The 16511-nt window shown below is 44.2% G+C and overlaps 1 long non-coding RNA gene across 1 annotated transcript; it reads right to left on the reverse strand.

Annotated features, from left to right (window-relative positions):
• Nucleotides 1-3296: 3296 nt before the first annotated feature.
• LOC115835469 lies at nucleotides 3297-7163 on the reverse strand. The gene is made up of 2 exons (XR_004030454.1): nucleotides 6604-7163; nucleotides 3297-4783 (listed from the first exon to the last, which is right to left on the reverse strand). It is a non-coding gene; the product is annotated as an uncharacterized LOC115835469 (long non-coding RNA).
• Between the last annotated feature and the right edge of the window lie 9348 nt (nucleotides 7164-16511).

Below are 16511 nucleotides of genomic sequence, written 5' to 3' on the forward strand. Positions count from 1 at the left end.
CATATTCCAATGAAGCAGCCCTGACTTTATCTCTGAGACAGTAACACAGTCCTGGAAAACGCCAGGCCCTAAGAAAGCAGGATGAAGAAAGCTTCATTTCATACAGCTTTCTTCAGCAGTTTTAGCTCGCAGAGAGATGTACCAACACTGTGCTCCTGAGTGACTTATAAAGAGCCACCATAGAGCCAAACAGTTTTTCTTACAGTAATTCCTCTAACTCAGTATGATTTCGTGCACGTCTAGCTCCTGCCTAGCTGTCCAGACTTAATGACCACAGCTCTTTCCCCGGCGTTTGGGACTGCCCAAATATGTCACGCTTCTGCAGCTTTGTACATGTTGTCCCTTCGGATGGGAGTTTCCCTTCCCCCACACCCCCATCATTATCTCTTTACTAAACTCTTCCCTAACCACCCCCTCATCCCCAAACCAAGCTTTAACCACTTCCCTGTCTCTTGTAGAAGATATTTTGCTGGCTCTATACCAGAGGTTACCAACCTCAGCCCTATTGATATTTTGGGCCTGCCAAGTCTTTAAGTTAGAGGGGCTCTCCTGTGAATTTTAGGATATTTAGCAGTGTCCCTGGCCTTTACACACTAGATGCCTGGAGCCACCCCCTCCCTCTCCAAGTCATAACAAAAATGTCTCCAGGCATTGCCAAATGTCTCCTGGGGGCAGGGTTTGGAATCATTCCCCAGTTGAGAAACACAGCTTTCCTTCCTTCCTTCCTTCCTTCCTTCCTTCCTTCCTTCCTTCCTTCCTTCCTTCCTCTTTCTTTTTTCTTTTTCTATCTCACTCTTTCTGTTTTCTTTCTCCCTTTCTTTCTCCGTTTCTCTTTCTTCCTTTCTTTTTTCTTTTTCTTTCTCTCTTGCTCTCTCTTTTTTCTTTCTCCCTTTCTTTCTCTTTCTCTCTTTCCTTCTTTTCTTTTCTTTTCTCTTTTCTTTCTGACAGGGTCTCACTATGTTGCCCAGGCTGATCTCAAACTCCTGAGCTCAAGCTGTCCTCCCACCTCAGCCTCCCAAAGTGCTAGGATTACAGGTGTGAGCAACACCACGCCTGGCCTAGTTTTACACATTTCTATAGCACCCTACATCTTTGTACATGTGGCTTTAACAGAGTGTATTCTAATTGTTTGATTGCATGTCTGCCCCTCCACTAAGTTGTGAACAACCGCAGGATAGGTAGTACTGTATCTTGCTCACCTTGGCAGTACATGGCATTTGTTGGATCAGAACCTTTGTCAAATAAATGTCTATGAAATGCTGGTGATCACTTAGTCAAAAAAGTAATTTTGTTTCATCTTTATTATTTTTGTTGTTGGCTAAAACATTTGGCAATGCTTAGTATAGCTGATTTTACTAAAGCCAGTGCCTGCACATTTTTGAACCTTTAGCCTAGGGATAAGAGTACTGGCCTAGAAGATGGAAGCCTTGTCTCTCACCAGAGCACTGAGTAGCCTTAGCTAAGACATTTAACTCCTATGGGTATCAGTTCCTCCTTCTTTAAAATGTGAATTCCTAGGACCCCTTCCGTCTCTAGAAGCCTGTGATTCCAAATCCTATGTAGCAAGAGGTCTCAATCTTCACAAAGAGTACTTCAAGTCTTTTTTTCACTATTTAAAAACAGTGTCCAGGCATGGTGGCTCACGCCTGTAATCTCAGCACTTTGGGGGGCCAAGGTGGGAGGATCACCTGAGCCCAGGAGTTCAAAACCAGTCTGGGCAAGATGGCGAGACCCTGTCCCTACAAAAAATTTAAAAATTAGCCAGGCACGTTGGCACGTGCCTGTGGTGCCAGCTACTCAGGAGGCTGAGGTGGGAGGATCATTTGAGCCCAGGAGGTTGAGGCTGCAGTAAGCCATGATCACACCCCTGCACTCCAGCATGGTTGACAGAGTAAGACCTTGTCTCAAAAAAAAATGAAAAATAAAAAAATTCCACTGCTGTAAACGAGACCCAGAGTGATGGTTAATTTTATATGTCAACCTGACTAATATACCCAGTATAAAAGTTGCTTAAGAATGAAATTTATTTCTCCCTTAAGTCCAAACTTCTATAGTGGCTCTGGTTTGCAAAGTTGTCAGTCTCCCAAATTCCTTCTCTCTACTTTGTTAACATAGAACTCACAACATCCATAAATTTGAAGAGGAGACTTTATTTCTTATAAAGGGTTAAAGGCCTGCAAGGTGGCCATCCCACAGGCCAGGAAGTACAGTCTCTGGCAAAGACCAGAGACAGGCACTTCAAAGGAGGAGCGGGGGTAGGAACTTGATGCTGAATAGGTTGGTTAAACATACATATTCAACAGGTTACAGGAGGAGCTATGAATAATTATGAAGGTCATCCTGACTCATGCTTATTGAACAAACATGCATGTAACATACAACCCATGTTCACTTTGAGGTGGAGACTTAACTCTTTTGGTTGTTGTTGTTGTTGTTTGTTCTTTGTTCTTTGTTTTTCGCGATGGAGTCTTACTCTTTCACCCAGGCTGGAGTGCAGTGGTGCCATCTCAACTCACTGCAACCTCTGCCTCTGAGGTTCAAATGATTCTTCTTCCTCAGTCTCCCGAGTAGCTGGGATTACAGGCGTGCACCAGCAAACTCGGCTAATTTTTGTATTTTTAGTAGAGACGGGGTTTTGCCATGTTGGCCAGGCTGGTCTCAAACTCCTGACCTCAAGTGATTCACCCACCTCAGCCTCCCAAAGTGCTGGGATTACAGGCGTGAGCCACCGCGCCAGGCCTAAGGTGGAGACTTAACACTTAAATGCGTAACAATTAGACCCTATAGGTCAAAATGCCTGTTCAGGACAGGAAGGAACAAGGGTGCTTAGCCTCTGGCCAAAACCAGCCCATAGTCAGTGGTCTTCTTATCAAGAGAAAGTGGCTGGGTGCGGTGGGTCACGCCTGTAATCCCAGCACTTTGGGAGGCCGAGGTGGGCGGGTCAAAAGGTCAGGAGATGGAAACCATCATGGCTAACACAGTGAAACCCCGTCTCTACTAAAAATACAAAAAAATTAGCCGGGCATGGTGGTGGGTGCCTGTAGTCCCAGCTACTTGGGAGGCTGAGGCAGGAGAATGGCGTGAACCCAGGAGACAGAGCTCTCAGTGAGCCAAGATCGGGCCACTGCACTGCAGCCTGGGCGACAGAGCAAGACTCTGTCTCAAGAAAAAAAAAAAAAATTGCTTATCTCAGCTGGTGCTTATCTCAGCTGGTGCTTGTTTAGCTGCCAAACAAAAAGAAAAAGGGACAGGGCAGAACTCCGTCTCAAAAAATAAATAAATAATAGAAAAACTTGTGGCAGTTAGAACATAGTTTATTCTTTAAGTGTAGGAGTTCATGACATAAAACTTGCCTGGCATGGCCTTAGATCTTACGAATAATTTGTTATTACCACAAAGGGTCTGTTCTGTCAGCCTTATGATCTTTATTTTGACATTAATGCTGGTCAGTTGTTGTGTCTAAACCATAAAAGAGACAGGGATATAATGAAGCGTGTCTGACCTCCCATCCTGTCATGGCCAGGAACTCAGTTTTAAGCTTTTTCTGGGGTCACTTTGGTCAAGAGGGGTTCCATTCAGTCGATTAGGGGGCTTGGGATTTTATTTTTAGTTTACAACTTACTTCACCATCTCTAGGGTGTTGTCTTTATTTATGTGGTCCAGAATGTCCACATGTAGCCAACTAAAAATTGATGACTATAAGAAAGAGAAAGTTGCTTTAAGGACGACCCCAGTATCTGGCACACTCTGGCAACTGAAGTCCAGCGCTGAAACAAAACCAAAGGAAACAAAAAGCAGTCTCAGAGCATATGAGAAATCAAAGAGTTTTTTATATACTGCAGATAGCAATTTTAAAAATCAGTCTTTTTAAGCTCAGAGCATTGGATGCCAACAACCCATAGTTCCTGCAAGACATGGAAAAATCCAGCCACAGGATCTGTCTTGAGCAATAAGGCACACATCATATATAAATGCAGTGATACTGATGGAGGCTGATTTTTTTCAAACAAACTGGGCAGTGTTAGTATGTGTAAAGGAAGTGCAGAAGCACCGACTACAGACGTGGCCACATTCTATAGAGTAGATGTGTTGTATACTAAGTTCAATCTCTGAGCATCCATCCATGCAAACTTGACACTGAATATAACCAGGTAATATATGACAAAAAAATTTTTTTTGCAGGGAATTATGGTGGGCACTGTTGGTTATACATACATCTCTGTCCCTTTTCACTCCCTCCTCATCAGTGTTCACCACACAACTGCCAGTTTGGTCTTGGAGTGACCTTGTGTTTGCTCTTGGCCTCCTCCTTTGTTCAATAATCACTACAGAGTCATGGTGAGTTAGGTCAATCACTACAGGTGCTAGAGATTCACAGGTGAGGTCAGCTACTTAATCACTTTCCCCAAGTTCTATCAGTTCTGCATCCAAGGCTACGTTAGGTGTTGGGCCTCCTTCTCTGGCTATAGGGAATGCTCAGGCTTGTCTGGAATTCACCATGCTGTCTCAGCTTATTATAGTATTCCATTGTGCTTTTTGGATTCAGTCTTAGAGAAGTAAGTGATCTGTGCCAGGGTTTACAGCAAATATTAAAACTCTTCAATGTCTCACTGTTGTTGTTCAGTCACTCTCTGACTTATAAGAATTTAGAGGTCAGATTTTCTGGCATATTTGAACCCTTATTCTGGGTCCAGTCCTGTCTTCACCTCCACAACTGCTGTGCTCCCACAGGGAGTGGATCTTCTGGGAGCCATTTGTAAGATAGTTCAATCTGAATTTTTAACTGAAAAAAAAATGAGGGAAAAATTAAGCTTTAGTAATGTCTAAATCAAGACTGATAGTAGTATATGTATAAAATGTATAGCTATATATAGAGAATGTATACCAAAAACTTTTTATAGTTATGCATTTGAACAAAATTTGGAGACCACTGCTGTTGAAACTGAGTGCCCCTCCCTATTCCATGACCTGATGGTAGTGAGGAGGAGAAATCTAAGGGGCACTTACATGAAGAGAAGCACAATATCATTAAACACCCAAGAAAGGGTTACTACTTCAATTAAGAGCTTTTTCTTTTCTTTCTTTTTTTTTCTTTTTTTGGGAAAGAGCCTCACTCTGTCACCTAGGCTGGAGTGCAGTGGTGCAATCTTGGCTCACTGCAACCTCCGTCTCCCCGGGGTTTAAGCAATGTTCATGCCTCAGCCTCCCATATAGCTGGAATTACAGGCACATGGCACTACGCCCGGCTAATTTTTGTATTTTTAGTAGAGATGGGGTTTTGCCATGTTGGCCAGGCTGATATCAAACTCCTGACCGCAGGTGATCTGCCCGCCTCGGTCTCCCAAAGAGCTGGGATTACAGGCATGAGCCACAGTGCTTGGCCCACTCATTCATTTTTTATAAAGTAAAAATGGGAGACCAAAAAATCTCCTTGCACACTCCTAATAGCAAATAAGAAATAAACCATTTAGTCTACTTGCAGGTTCATCTTGCCCAGTGTTTTCTTTCTAACAGAGGCAACAAATGGAGTTCTGAAAAATTTATCCCAGATTGTCTTCTAGGAAAGAGAGGATGGAGTTCGAGCATTAGCCATAGAGAGGCTTGGTTTGGGTCTAGGCTCTGTGACTTTTGAGCATGTGACCTAGAAGTTAAGTTGTCAGAATCACAGCATGTAAATCTTTGTAAAAATTAATTAGCTTATAATTTTTAAATAATGCATAATTAGTCATTAGGGAAATACAGATCAAAACCATAAAGAGATACCATTTCATATCCACTAGAATGGTCATAATAAAAAAAGATAAAAAGTATTGGTGAGGATGTAGAAAAATTGGAACTCTCATACACAGTGGTACATTCAGCTTTGGAGGACAGCCTAGTAGTTCCTTAAAAGATTAAACCTAGAGTTACTATATCACCCAGCAATTCCACTCCTATATTATACTCAAGAGAATTGAAAATCTATGTCCACACCAAAAATTTATACATGAATATTGATAACCACATTTTATTCTCAGTAGCAGAAGAGTGGAAACAACCCAAATGCCCATTAACTAATGATGGATAAACAAAACTTAGTATATCTATACAGTAGAGTATTATTCATCAATAAATAGGAATGAAGAACTGATCCTTGCTACAATATGATGACCTTTGAAAACAGAAGCCAGTTACAAAAGACCACGTATTATATGTTTCTGTTTCTATGAAATACTAATAGGCAAACCCATAGAGACAGAAAGATTGGTGGTTTCCTAGGACTAGGGGTTTGGGAGAAATGGGAGTGACACCAAACTGGTACAAAATTTCTTTTGGGAGTGATGAAAATGTCCTAAAATTGAGGTGGTTACACAACCCCGTGAATATACTAAAACCCACTGAAATGTACACTTAAATGTGTTAATTGTATGGTTTGTGAACTATATCTCAATAAACAAAGATGTAAACTGCCAAAAATGTTACACAATACAATGGGACACGAGCTGGATTTAGATCGGCAAACCATAGAACCTAGTGAGGAAATGAGAAGCCCGCAGGAAAACGGCCGGAGCCCAGAGAAGGGCTTAGGGCTCTGCGCTCCCCTGCATGCCCCGGCCTACTTACCGAGATGGTACTTCTCTTGGGCCCCACAGACACCTGCTTCTCCCCAGATCGCTATTCTCGACTATTTGTGTTTCGCGACCGGCCTGCCCCTCCTCTTTCCCGCTCTGCCCAGGAAAAGAGAGCCCTCGGAAGAAACCTGGGCAGCCCCAGAAAGCAGTGCCCATCACTTTCCAGCTCCATCCACCCAGCAGCCCATCAATGACCTAGATATGCTGTCTGTTCCACCCAGTCCTGCCCGGTAGTTATTCAGCGATGAGAGTTAGGAAGCTTGCGCTCCAGGAGTGTGCCACTTTCCCGGCCCTCCGTGGCTTCCCAGTCCCGGACAGAGACCCGAGCAAGCTGAACCCGGGTGCCTGGCTACACCGGGCTGGGAAGGAGGACCGGGCGGCCGCAGGCCAGGGAGGGCAATTGGAGAGAGAAGCAGAGGGAGGGGGAGGCAGAGGAGAAGGTATTCGACGACGGACGCGCCCAGGCTGGGGGCGGCGCCCACAGAGCAGAGCCAAGGTCACAAAGCAGAGCGTTTCGGTGCAAACTCCCGGAACTGGATAGGCTAAAGCACTAGCTTGTCACCCTTTTAATTCGCTTTTACAGTTTCCGAACTGCCCAATCGAAACCCGAGCCCAGGGTCGCTAGTCACCGGTCTCTGGACAAAAAGCGCCGTTTCAGATTAGAAATCAGGACTTTCCCGTCCTGGTTTCTCTTTCTTCAAAGCCAACTGCTTTCCGAGAAAGGGGAAGGGCAGGGTTGCTTCCCTCACCCCACCCTACGCAGTGATGAGATCAGCAACTTCCCACTCTCTAGATAAGTGATTCTCAGTGGTTGTTCCAATAAAGTCACTTGGAGTATTTATTAAGAGGCTGAGGGCCAGAGGTCGCAGTCTCATGCAAGCACACTTAATGTATAAAAAAGCAGCCGGGCGCTGTGACTCACGCCTGTGATCCCAACACTTTGGGAGGCCGAGGCGGACGGATCACTTGAGGTCAAGAGTTCGACATCAGCCTGGCCAACATGGTGAAACCCCTTCTCTACTAAAAATACAAAAATCAGCTGAGGGTGGTGGCACGTGCCTGTAATCCCAGCTACTCAGGAGGCTGAGGCAGGAGAATCGCTTGAACCCAGGAGACGGAGGTTGCAGTGAGCCCAGATCTCGCCACTTCACTCCAGCCTGGGCAACAGAGACTCCGTCTAAAAAAAAAAAAGCCTGCATATAATCTGGGCTTACAAGCACCAAGGACATGTAAGAAGTGTGTTTTATATTTTTATATTTTTCGATTATTTTATTTCTTGAGTATTTATTGGCCATCTACTATCTCAGGCTCATATACACTGAATTTTCCAGAAATGTAACTACCAGGTAACTCAAAGGAAGATGTATGTTGTTTTTTTTATTTTTGGAGTTTTACCTAGAGATTGTCACCATTTTAGAAAATTACACCAGAACCTGCAATACCATACCTGAATCTGAGCCATCAATACAGCGTGCCTCTCAGTCTTCCATGCCGCTGGTTCACAGAGATCCTAGGCAGTTGCAAGTGTCCGGCGTTTCTTTATACCAGCAGTGCAGCCAAGCTAGAGAATTCACAAGCTAAATTACTTAATTTTCATAATCATATTAGTAAAAGAATCACCACAAAACAATTGTTATAAAAAGAGGTTGTTGGGGGAAAGGGGGCTGTTGACTATGATTGGGGTTGAAACCTCCAATGCACACTGCAATCCTGGGGACGGTGCCCACCTCAGTCTGCCAAGCCTGAGCTTGGATACTGAGTTTCTATCCTAGAAATCTGTCAGATAAGGCTCCATTACATAAATGACTTGGTTGCTGCATCATCACTAGGAACCCTTCATTCTCTTAACCTTTCCTGGCCTCAGTAAAAAAAAAAAAAAAAATACACCTTCATTCTGGAAAACCCCTATGCTGCCAGAAAAGAGCTCTACCTGTAGGCCTACCTTTGGAGGAACTGTCCAGAATGAGTCAAGGCCATCTTGTTATCGAAAGCCTTTTAGGGAAAGGGATTCTCCCGTAGTTTCTTCTTTCGCCAGATCAGTGCCAAGAAGTTTTCCATTGTACAAAAATGAATATCCCTAATCCGAAAATCTGAAATCCTAAATGCTCCAACATCTCAAACTTTTCGAGCACCAACATGATGCTTAAAGGAAAGGGTCATTGGGGCATTTTGGATTTTAGATTTTTACATTAGAGATGCTCAACTGATAATTAGCAAATATTCCAAAAATCCGAAAAAAATCCAAAATTTAAAACACTTCTGGTGCCAGGCTTTTCGGATAAGGGATACTCAACCCGTATCTCCCTGCTGTGGTAATTTGCTCTAATGAGCTGTGAAAATAAAGAACCACTGGAAGTAAAAGCAGTTGCCTGGAGTCTTGCATCTTACAGAGCCCTTCTCAGAACCACCCTAAAAGAGTGCCCGGCACAAAGCAGACACTCCATATTTATTTAACAAATGATTAAGTGAATAAATAAGTAAATTTATGATATAGGAATAATTATCCCATTTTATGGATATGGTGACAAACGGTCAAGTCAGTAATATGACTCTTTTCCAATTTCTTTTGTGGAATTAGGATTCAAACTCAGGTCTGAGTCCAATATCATACACACTGTAATGCTATCCCCTCAGAAACTTTGAACTTGTAATGGAAGTTTGGGGTTGCTTGTGTTATGGGCCCAGCAGAGGATGTTTACAGGAAACATTCCTCACCCCAGTCTGGCTTTATGAGCCAGTCCTCAGCTTTTGCATAGTTTGCTGCTAACAGCTAGCATCTGCGATTACCCTCAGACCTGCAGATTACCCTCAGACACTGGAGGGAGCTGGAAGTATCTCGGAGTTTTATGTTTCACCTCATTCCACAACCCTGGATAGCCAAAGACAGGCTGATGAAGAGCACCAAAGCCCAGCTCCTTTGTGTTGAGGCAGGAAAAACTCTGAGGTGTGTTCTTTGTTCTAGAGCTTCCCGTGTGATCAGGCTGAGTGTAGGACTTCTGAAATCACGCTCTCGCTTGGCTTCTTCCCATTCCCTGTCCTTCATCCCCCCACTCCTTTATTGTTCTTTTCCTAGGAGCCCCCGACTTTTTTTTTTTTTTTTTTTTAGACAGTTTCACTTTTCTTGCTCAGGCTGGAGTGCAGTGGCGAGGTCTGGAAGAGCCCTTTCTTAACAAGTCATTTGCATCCAAATCTTTGGCTCAGGGCCTGCTTTTGCAAGACTCTACCTAAGACACTCACTGACTCTCAGATGATGAAAATGGCATGCACACTTGCAGACAGCTAAGGATTCTGTCTTAGTCTTTCTGTTGCTATAACAGAATACCTGAGATCAGCTAATATACAAAAAAAAGAGGCCAGGTGCGGTGGCTCATGCCTGTAATCCCATCTTTTTGGGAGGCTGAAGGCTGGAGGATCACTTGAGGCCAGGAGTTTGAGACCAGCCTTGGCAACATAGTAAGAATCTATCTCTACGAAAAGTTTTTAAAAACTAGCGATGTGGCCGGGCGCAGTGGCTTACACCTGTAATCCCGGCACTTTGGGAGGCCAAGATGGGCAGATCATGAGGTCAGGAGATCGAGACCATCCTGGCTAACATGGTGAAGCCCTGTCTCTACTAAAAATACAAAAAATTAACCTGGCATGGTGGCAGGCGCCTGTAGTCCCAGCTACTTGGAGGCTGAGGCAGGAAAATGGTGTGAACCCAGGAGGCAGAGGTTGCAGTGAGCCGAGATCGCACCACTGCACTCCAGCCTGGGCGACCTGGCAAGACTCCATCTCACAAAAAAAAAAAAAAAAAAAAGTTAGTGGTGCATGGTGGTGTGCATCTGTAAGCCCAGCTACTCAGGATGCTGAAGCAGGAGGATCACTCGAGCCCAAGAGTTTGAGGCTGCAATGGCACAATGACAGAGAAGATCCTATCTCAAAAAGAAGAAAGAAAGAAAAATGTATGGAAGAGGCTGAGAAGTTCAACGTTGAGGGGCTATATCTGGTTTGCTTTGGGTGAGGGCTTTGTTCCGCATCATAACATGGCTAAAGATATCAGAGAGGCATCATAACATGGCTAAAGATAAAGATTTAGAGGGGCACAAGAGCGAGAGCAAAACTGGCTTTTATAACAGACCCATTCTCAGGATAACCCATTAATCATTAATCCATTCATGAAGGAGCCCTCATGACCCAGTCACCTCTTAAAGGTCCTACTTCTTAATACTGTTATATTGAGGATTAACTTTCTTTTCTTTGCCTCATTATTTATTTTTTAATTTAATTTATTTTAGATAGATAGATAGATAGATAGACAGATAGACAGACAGATACGAGGTCTCATTATATTGCCCAGACTGCTCTTGAACTCCTCCTGGGTTCAAACAATCCTCCTGCCTCAGCCTTCCTAGTAGCTGGAACTACAGGTGTGTGCTACCACGCCCAGCTAATTTTTGTTTGTTTTTGTAGAGAGGAGGACTCACTATGTTGCCCAGGCTGGTCTCAAACTCCTGGGCTCATGAGATCCTCCAGTCTCAGCCTCCCAAAATGCTGGGATTAGAAGTGTGAGCCACTGTGCCCAGCCAGGATTAAGTTTCAACATGAATTTCAGAAGGGACAAACATTCGAGCCATAATAAATGACGAGAAAACCGCTTCAACTGTGCTGTGTCATTCAGTGGCAGCAAAAGTCCTCTCTGTTTTTCTAAGTGAAAACAGTAAAAAGAGGAAGTGCCTGTAATCCCAGCACTTTGAGAGGCCAAGGCAAGCAGATCACGAGGTCAGGAGTTTGAGACCAGCCTGGCCAGCATGGTGAAACCCCATCTCTACCAAAAACATACTCACACAAAAATTAGTCGGGCATGGTGGGTGCATGCCTGTATTCCCAGCTACTCGGGAGGCTGAGGCAGGAGAATCACTTGAACCCAGGAAGCAGAGGTTGCAGTAAGCCGAGATTGCGCCACTGCACTCCAGCCTGGGCGATACAGTGAGACTCTGTCTGGAAAAAAAAAAAAAAAAAAAGAAGTGGTCTGTGTGGTCCGTGGGGGAGGGGAAGCCTGCACATCATTGCAGGCTTCAGTTGGGCCTGTGTGTCTTACCAAAGACATAGATAACTCCTCAGTTTCTTAGACTTCTTAATCACCTATGTTGTGGAGGACCAAAAATGTCTAATAATTGCATCCAACTAATGACAGGAGATATATAGAGTTTAGTGCATAGTAAGTGCTTAATTATGCTCGACTGTTATTTTAATTGTATTTATCAGTTTTTTTCTATTAGGCCTTCTCGTAGCTCTCCAAAGTACCAGAATAATTTCTATGCACAAACTTTTCAATCAAGGTAATCACAGATATTTTATTATTTAAGATATCTAGAACCCAAATATTAGCCTTCAATTTTTTTCCTATAGGTCTAGACTCCAGGGAAAGACAATGCCAATTTTTCCCTCTAAAACTTTGATGGCTGCATCACAGACAAAATATTTTTTTATTATAGAAACAGCTGGGTGTGGTGGCTCTGTAATCCCAGCACTTTGAGAGGTCAAGACTGGAGGATCGCTTGAACCCAGGAGTTCAAGACCAGCCAGGGAAACATAGTGAGACCCCCATCTCTACAAAAAAATACACAAAAAAATTAACCAGGAATGGGTGGTGCACACCTGTGGTCTTAGCTACTTGGGAGGCTGAGATGAGAGGATTGCTTGAGTCCAAGAGGCTGAGGCTGCAGTGAGCCAAGATTGTGCCACTGCACACAAGCCTGGGTGACAGGGTGATACCCTGTCTCAGAAAAGAAAAGAAAAGAAAAGAAAAGAAAAGAAAAGAAAAGAAAAGAAAAAACCTTTGAGTTTTGCTTCAAGGGTTTACAACACAAAAATGACAAGTAAAAAGCAACAGCCCAAAAATACTGTGAAAGTGGTTGTTGACAAAACTAGAAAGACATGTCCATTTGTGACATGTTTTCCTTAGGGATCATGAAAAAAATAAGATATAAAAATTATTATTTAACAGTAACCCCCCCTTTTTTTTTTTTCTTTTTTTTCGAGACGGAGTCTCGCTCTGTCACCCAGGCTGGAGTGCAGTGGCGCGATCTCGGCTCACTGCTAGCTCCGCCTCCCGGGTTCACGCCATTCTCCTGCCTCAGCCTCTCCAAGTAGCTGGGACTACAGGCGCCCGCCACCACGCCCGTCTAATTTTTTGTATTTTTAGTAGAGACGGGGTTTCACCATGGTCTCGATCTCCTGACCTCGTGATCTGCCCGCCTTGGCTTCCCAAAGTGCTGGGATTACAAGCATGAGCCACCGCGCCCGGCCTAGTAACCCCTTTTTTAAAGGAGGATACAGTTAGCCTTTGAACAATACAGGTTTGGGGTGCAAGGGTCTACTTTTTTTTTTCCTTTTCGAGGGACTTTCTTCGTCGCCCAGGCTAGAGTGTAGTGTCCTGATCTCTGCTCACTGCAGCCTCAACCTCCCAGGCTCAAGTGATGCAAGCGTCCACTTTTTTTGTGTGTGCGTGACAAAGTCTTGCTCTGTCACCCAGGCTAGTGTGCGGTGATGCAATCTCCGCTCACTGCAACCTCCGCCTCCTGGGTTCAAGTGATTCTGCCTCAGCCTCCCAAGTAGCTGGGATTACAGGTATGTACCACCACACCCAGCTAATTTTTGTATTTTTAGTAGAGATGGGGTTTCACCATGTTAGCCATTTTTTTTAAAGAGACTGGGTCTCGGCTGGGCACGGTGGCTCACACCTGTAATCCCAGCACTTTGGGAGGCCAAGGCGGGCGGATCATGAGGTCAAGAGTTTGAGACCAGCCTGACCAACATGGTGAAACCCCGTCTGTACTAAAAATACAAAAAATAATTAGCTGGGTGTGGTGGCGGGTGCCTGTAATTCCAGCTACTCAGGAGGCTGAGGCAGGAGAATCGTTTGAACCTGGGAGGTAGAGGTTGCAGTGAGCCGAAATCGTGACATTGCACTCCAGCCTGGGTGACAAGGCAAGACTCCATCTCAAATAAATAAATAAATACATACATACATACATACATACATACATACATAGAGAGAGAGACTGGGTCTCACTGTGTTGCCCAGGCTTGTCTCAAACTTCACAGCTCAAGCAGTCCTCCTGCCTTGGCCTCCAAAAATGCTGGGATTATAGGCTTGAGCCACCATGTCCCACCTAGTTTGTTTTTTTAAAGTGGCTTCTTACATATATTTTCTAGAAACTAATTTTTGTTTCAGCAATATAGTATGGGTATTCTTCCATGTCAGTATGTAGGATCTACTTCTTTATTACTGATGTTGGGACTTGTCCATTTAATTTGCATTGCATGATTATATTTAATAAGGTTAATTAAGCTTCCAGTATTCCTCCTCTTTGCTTGCTCTCTTCTTCTGAAAAGAGGAACTAAGGCATGCTCCAAAGGAACTGTGAAAGTTGATCATACAAACTGGGTCATTTTTGTCTTACTCAACTAAAACAGAGTCAAGAAGCCAGGGAGAAGCACTCAGGGCACAAAACATTGTTCCAAAAATGCAATTTTCTGCAAGCCTGGCAGCTGAAACTGCCTGCTATCACCTGAAACCAGGTTTAACTAATGGCTACTGAAATGACCTGCTACAACTCTGAGACTAGTTCTGTTCATCGTCACCATTTGCCAGTCAAAACTTGCCAGCTCCTCAAAACCTTACTAGCACCAGTGAAATTTTCTCAGAGCAATAAGTAACATTTTCCCATTTTATAAAGCCTTTTTGTACTTCAGACATGCCAAAGACCAGCTGGTCTGTGTGTATGCCCTGAGTTGCAATTCTTTCCTCCCAAATAAAACATTTCAATTTCAGCAATTCAACTCTATATTTCATTTGACTTTGACATACTATTACCTTGTAATATCAGCCAGCAGAGCAGCCCCTCACAAAATAGCTCTGTTGAATGATATGGAATAGAGAGAGAGTTCTTTATGATGGAACTCAATGGGTCTGTCAATCTTGGATGTATATTAAAACTATCTAGAGGTTTTTTAAAAAATAACACTATACCTGGGCTCCATACCGAGAGATTATGATTTAATTGGCCTGGATGGGAGTCTGGGAAGCTGGTGAGGTGTTGTTGTTGTTGTCGTTGTTGTTTTTGAGACGGAGTCTCACTCTGTCGCCCAGGCTGGAGTGCAATGGCATGATCTTGGCTCACTGCAACCTCTGCCTGCGAGGGTCAAGCGATTCTCTTGCCTCAGCCTCCTGAGTAGCTGGGATTACAGGTGCATGCCACCATGCCCGGCTAATTTTTGTATTCTTAGTAGAGACAGGGTTTCACCATGTTAGCCAGGCTGGTCTTGAACTCCTGACCTCGCGATCTGCTCACCTTGACTTCCCAAAGTGTTGGGATTACAGGTGTGAGCCACCGTGCCTGGCTTGTTGTTTTGTGTGTGTGTGTGTGTGTGTGTGTGTGTGTTGTTCTTATAAACTCTACATGTAATTTTAGTTTGCAGCCAGGTGAAGAGTTAATGAATGGCCTAGGTAAATGTGGTATAATATGAAACACATTTGGTCTTTGTCCCCAGTTCCTGTCAGAAGTTCCTAAAAGTCTTTGAATTTTGAGTGATAGGAGTGTCTTTTGTTATTAATAATACACCTCTTTGGTAACCCTTGAGTATATGCTAATGAGGTTATACTCACTATAGGTTTGGGCCCCCAGATAGCCTCAGGATGGTGCTAGTCACCAGAAAGACCAAGAGATGAGAAGATTAGTGTGTTGGAACTTCCACCCCCACCCATCCACCTCTGGGAAGGTGAAGGGGAGCTGGAGATCAAGCTCTGTAAAAACTCTTGAACAATGAGCTTCCTGTTCGCTGAATGTATGGAGGTGCTGGGAGGGTGGCATACACCTGGAGAGGGCATGGACTGTCACCACCACAACCCCCTACATATAGCCCTATTCATCTTTTCGTCTAGCTGTTCATCTGTAGCCTTTAATCTTTTATAATAGATTGGTAAATGTGAACTGTCCTAGCAAATTAACCAAAGTCAAGGAGGGAGTCATGGGAGTCCTGGTTTCCAGCTGGTCAGTCAGAAGTAGAGGTAACAACCTACAATGTGTGATTGGCATCTGAAGTGGAGGGCAGTCTTGTGGGACTGAACCCTCAACCAGTGGGATCTGACACCATCTCCAGGTAGATCCCATCAAAATCGAATTGAATTATGGGATACCCAGTTGGTGTCTGCTGGAGATTGTTTGGTGTTGTTAAATTAAGTTTAGCCTAGGCAGGGCACAGTGGCTCATGCCTGTAATCTCAGTACTCTGGGAAGCTGAGGCCAGAGGATCACTTGAGGCCAGGAGTTTGAGACCAGCCTGGACAACATGGTGAAATACCATCTCTACTAAAAATACAAAATTAGCCAGGCATGGTGGCGCATGCCTGTAATCCAGTTACTCGGGAGGCTGAGGAACGAGAATCACTTGAACCCTGGAGGTGGAGGTTGCAGTGAGCCAAGATGGTGCCACTGCACTCCAGCCTAGACAACAAGAGGGAAACTGTCTCAAAAAAAGGTTTAACCTAAAGTTGCCTTGGCTGGGCGGGGTGGCTCACACCTGTAATTCCAGCATTTTGGGAGGCTGAGGCGAAAGAATTGCACAAGGCCAGGAGTTCATCTCTACTAAAAATTAAAAAACAAAATTACCCAGGCATGGTGACATGTGCCTGTAGTCCCAGCTACTCTGGAGCCTGAGGCGGGAGGATTGCTTGAGGCCAGGAAGTCGAGGCTGCAGTAAGCCATGATCATACCACTGAACTCCAGCCCAGGTGACAGAGTGAGACCTTGTCTCAAAAAAAAAATTAAATAAATAAATAAAGCTGCCTCCCTATGTAAGTTCAGGCTAAAGATTTCTCTCTGCACAGTGAACTGTAACCTAACTGGATGTGTAA

The sequence above is a fragment of the Nomascus leucogenys genome, chromosome 6 (genome assembly GCF_006542625.1).
Source record: "Nomascus leucogenys isolate Asia chromosome 6, Asia_NLE_v1, whole genome shotgun sequence".
NCBI lineage: Eukaryota > Metazoa > Chordata > Mammalia > Primates > Hylobatidae > Nomascus > Nomascus leucogenys.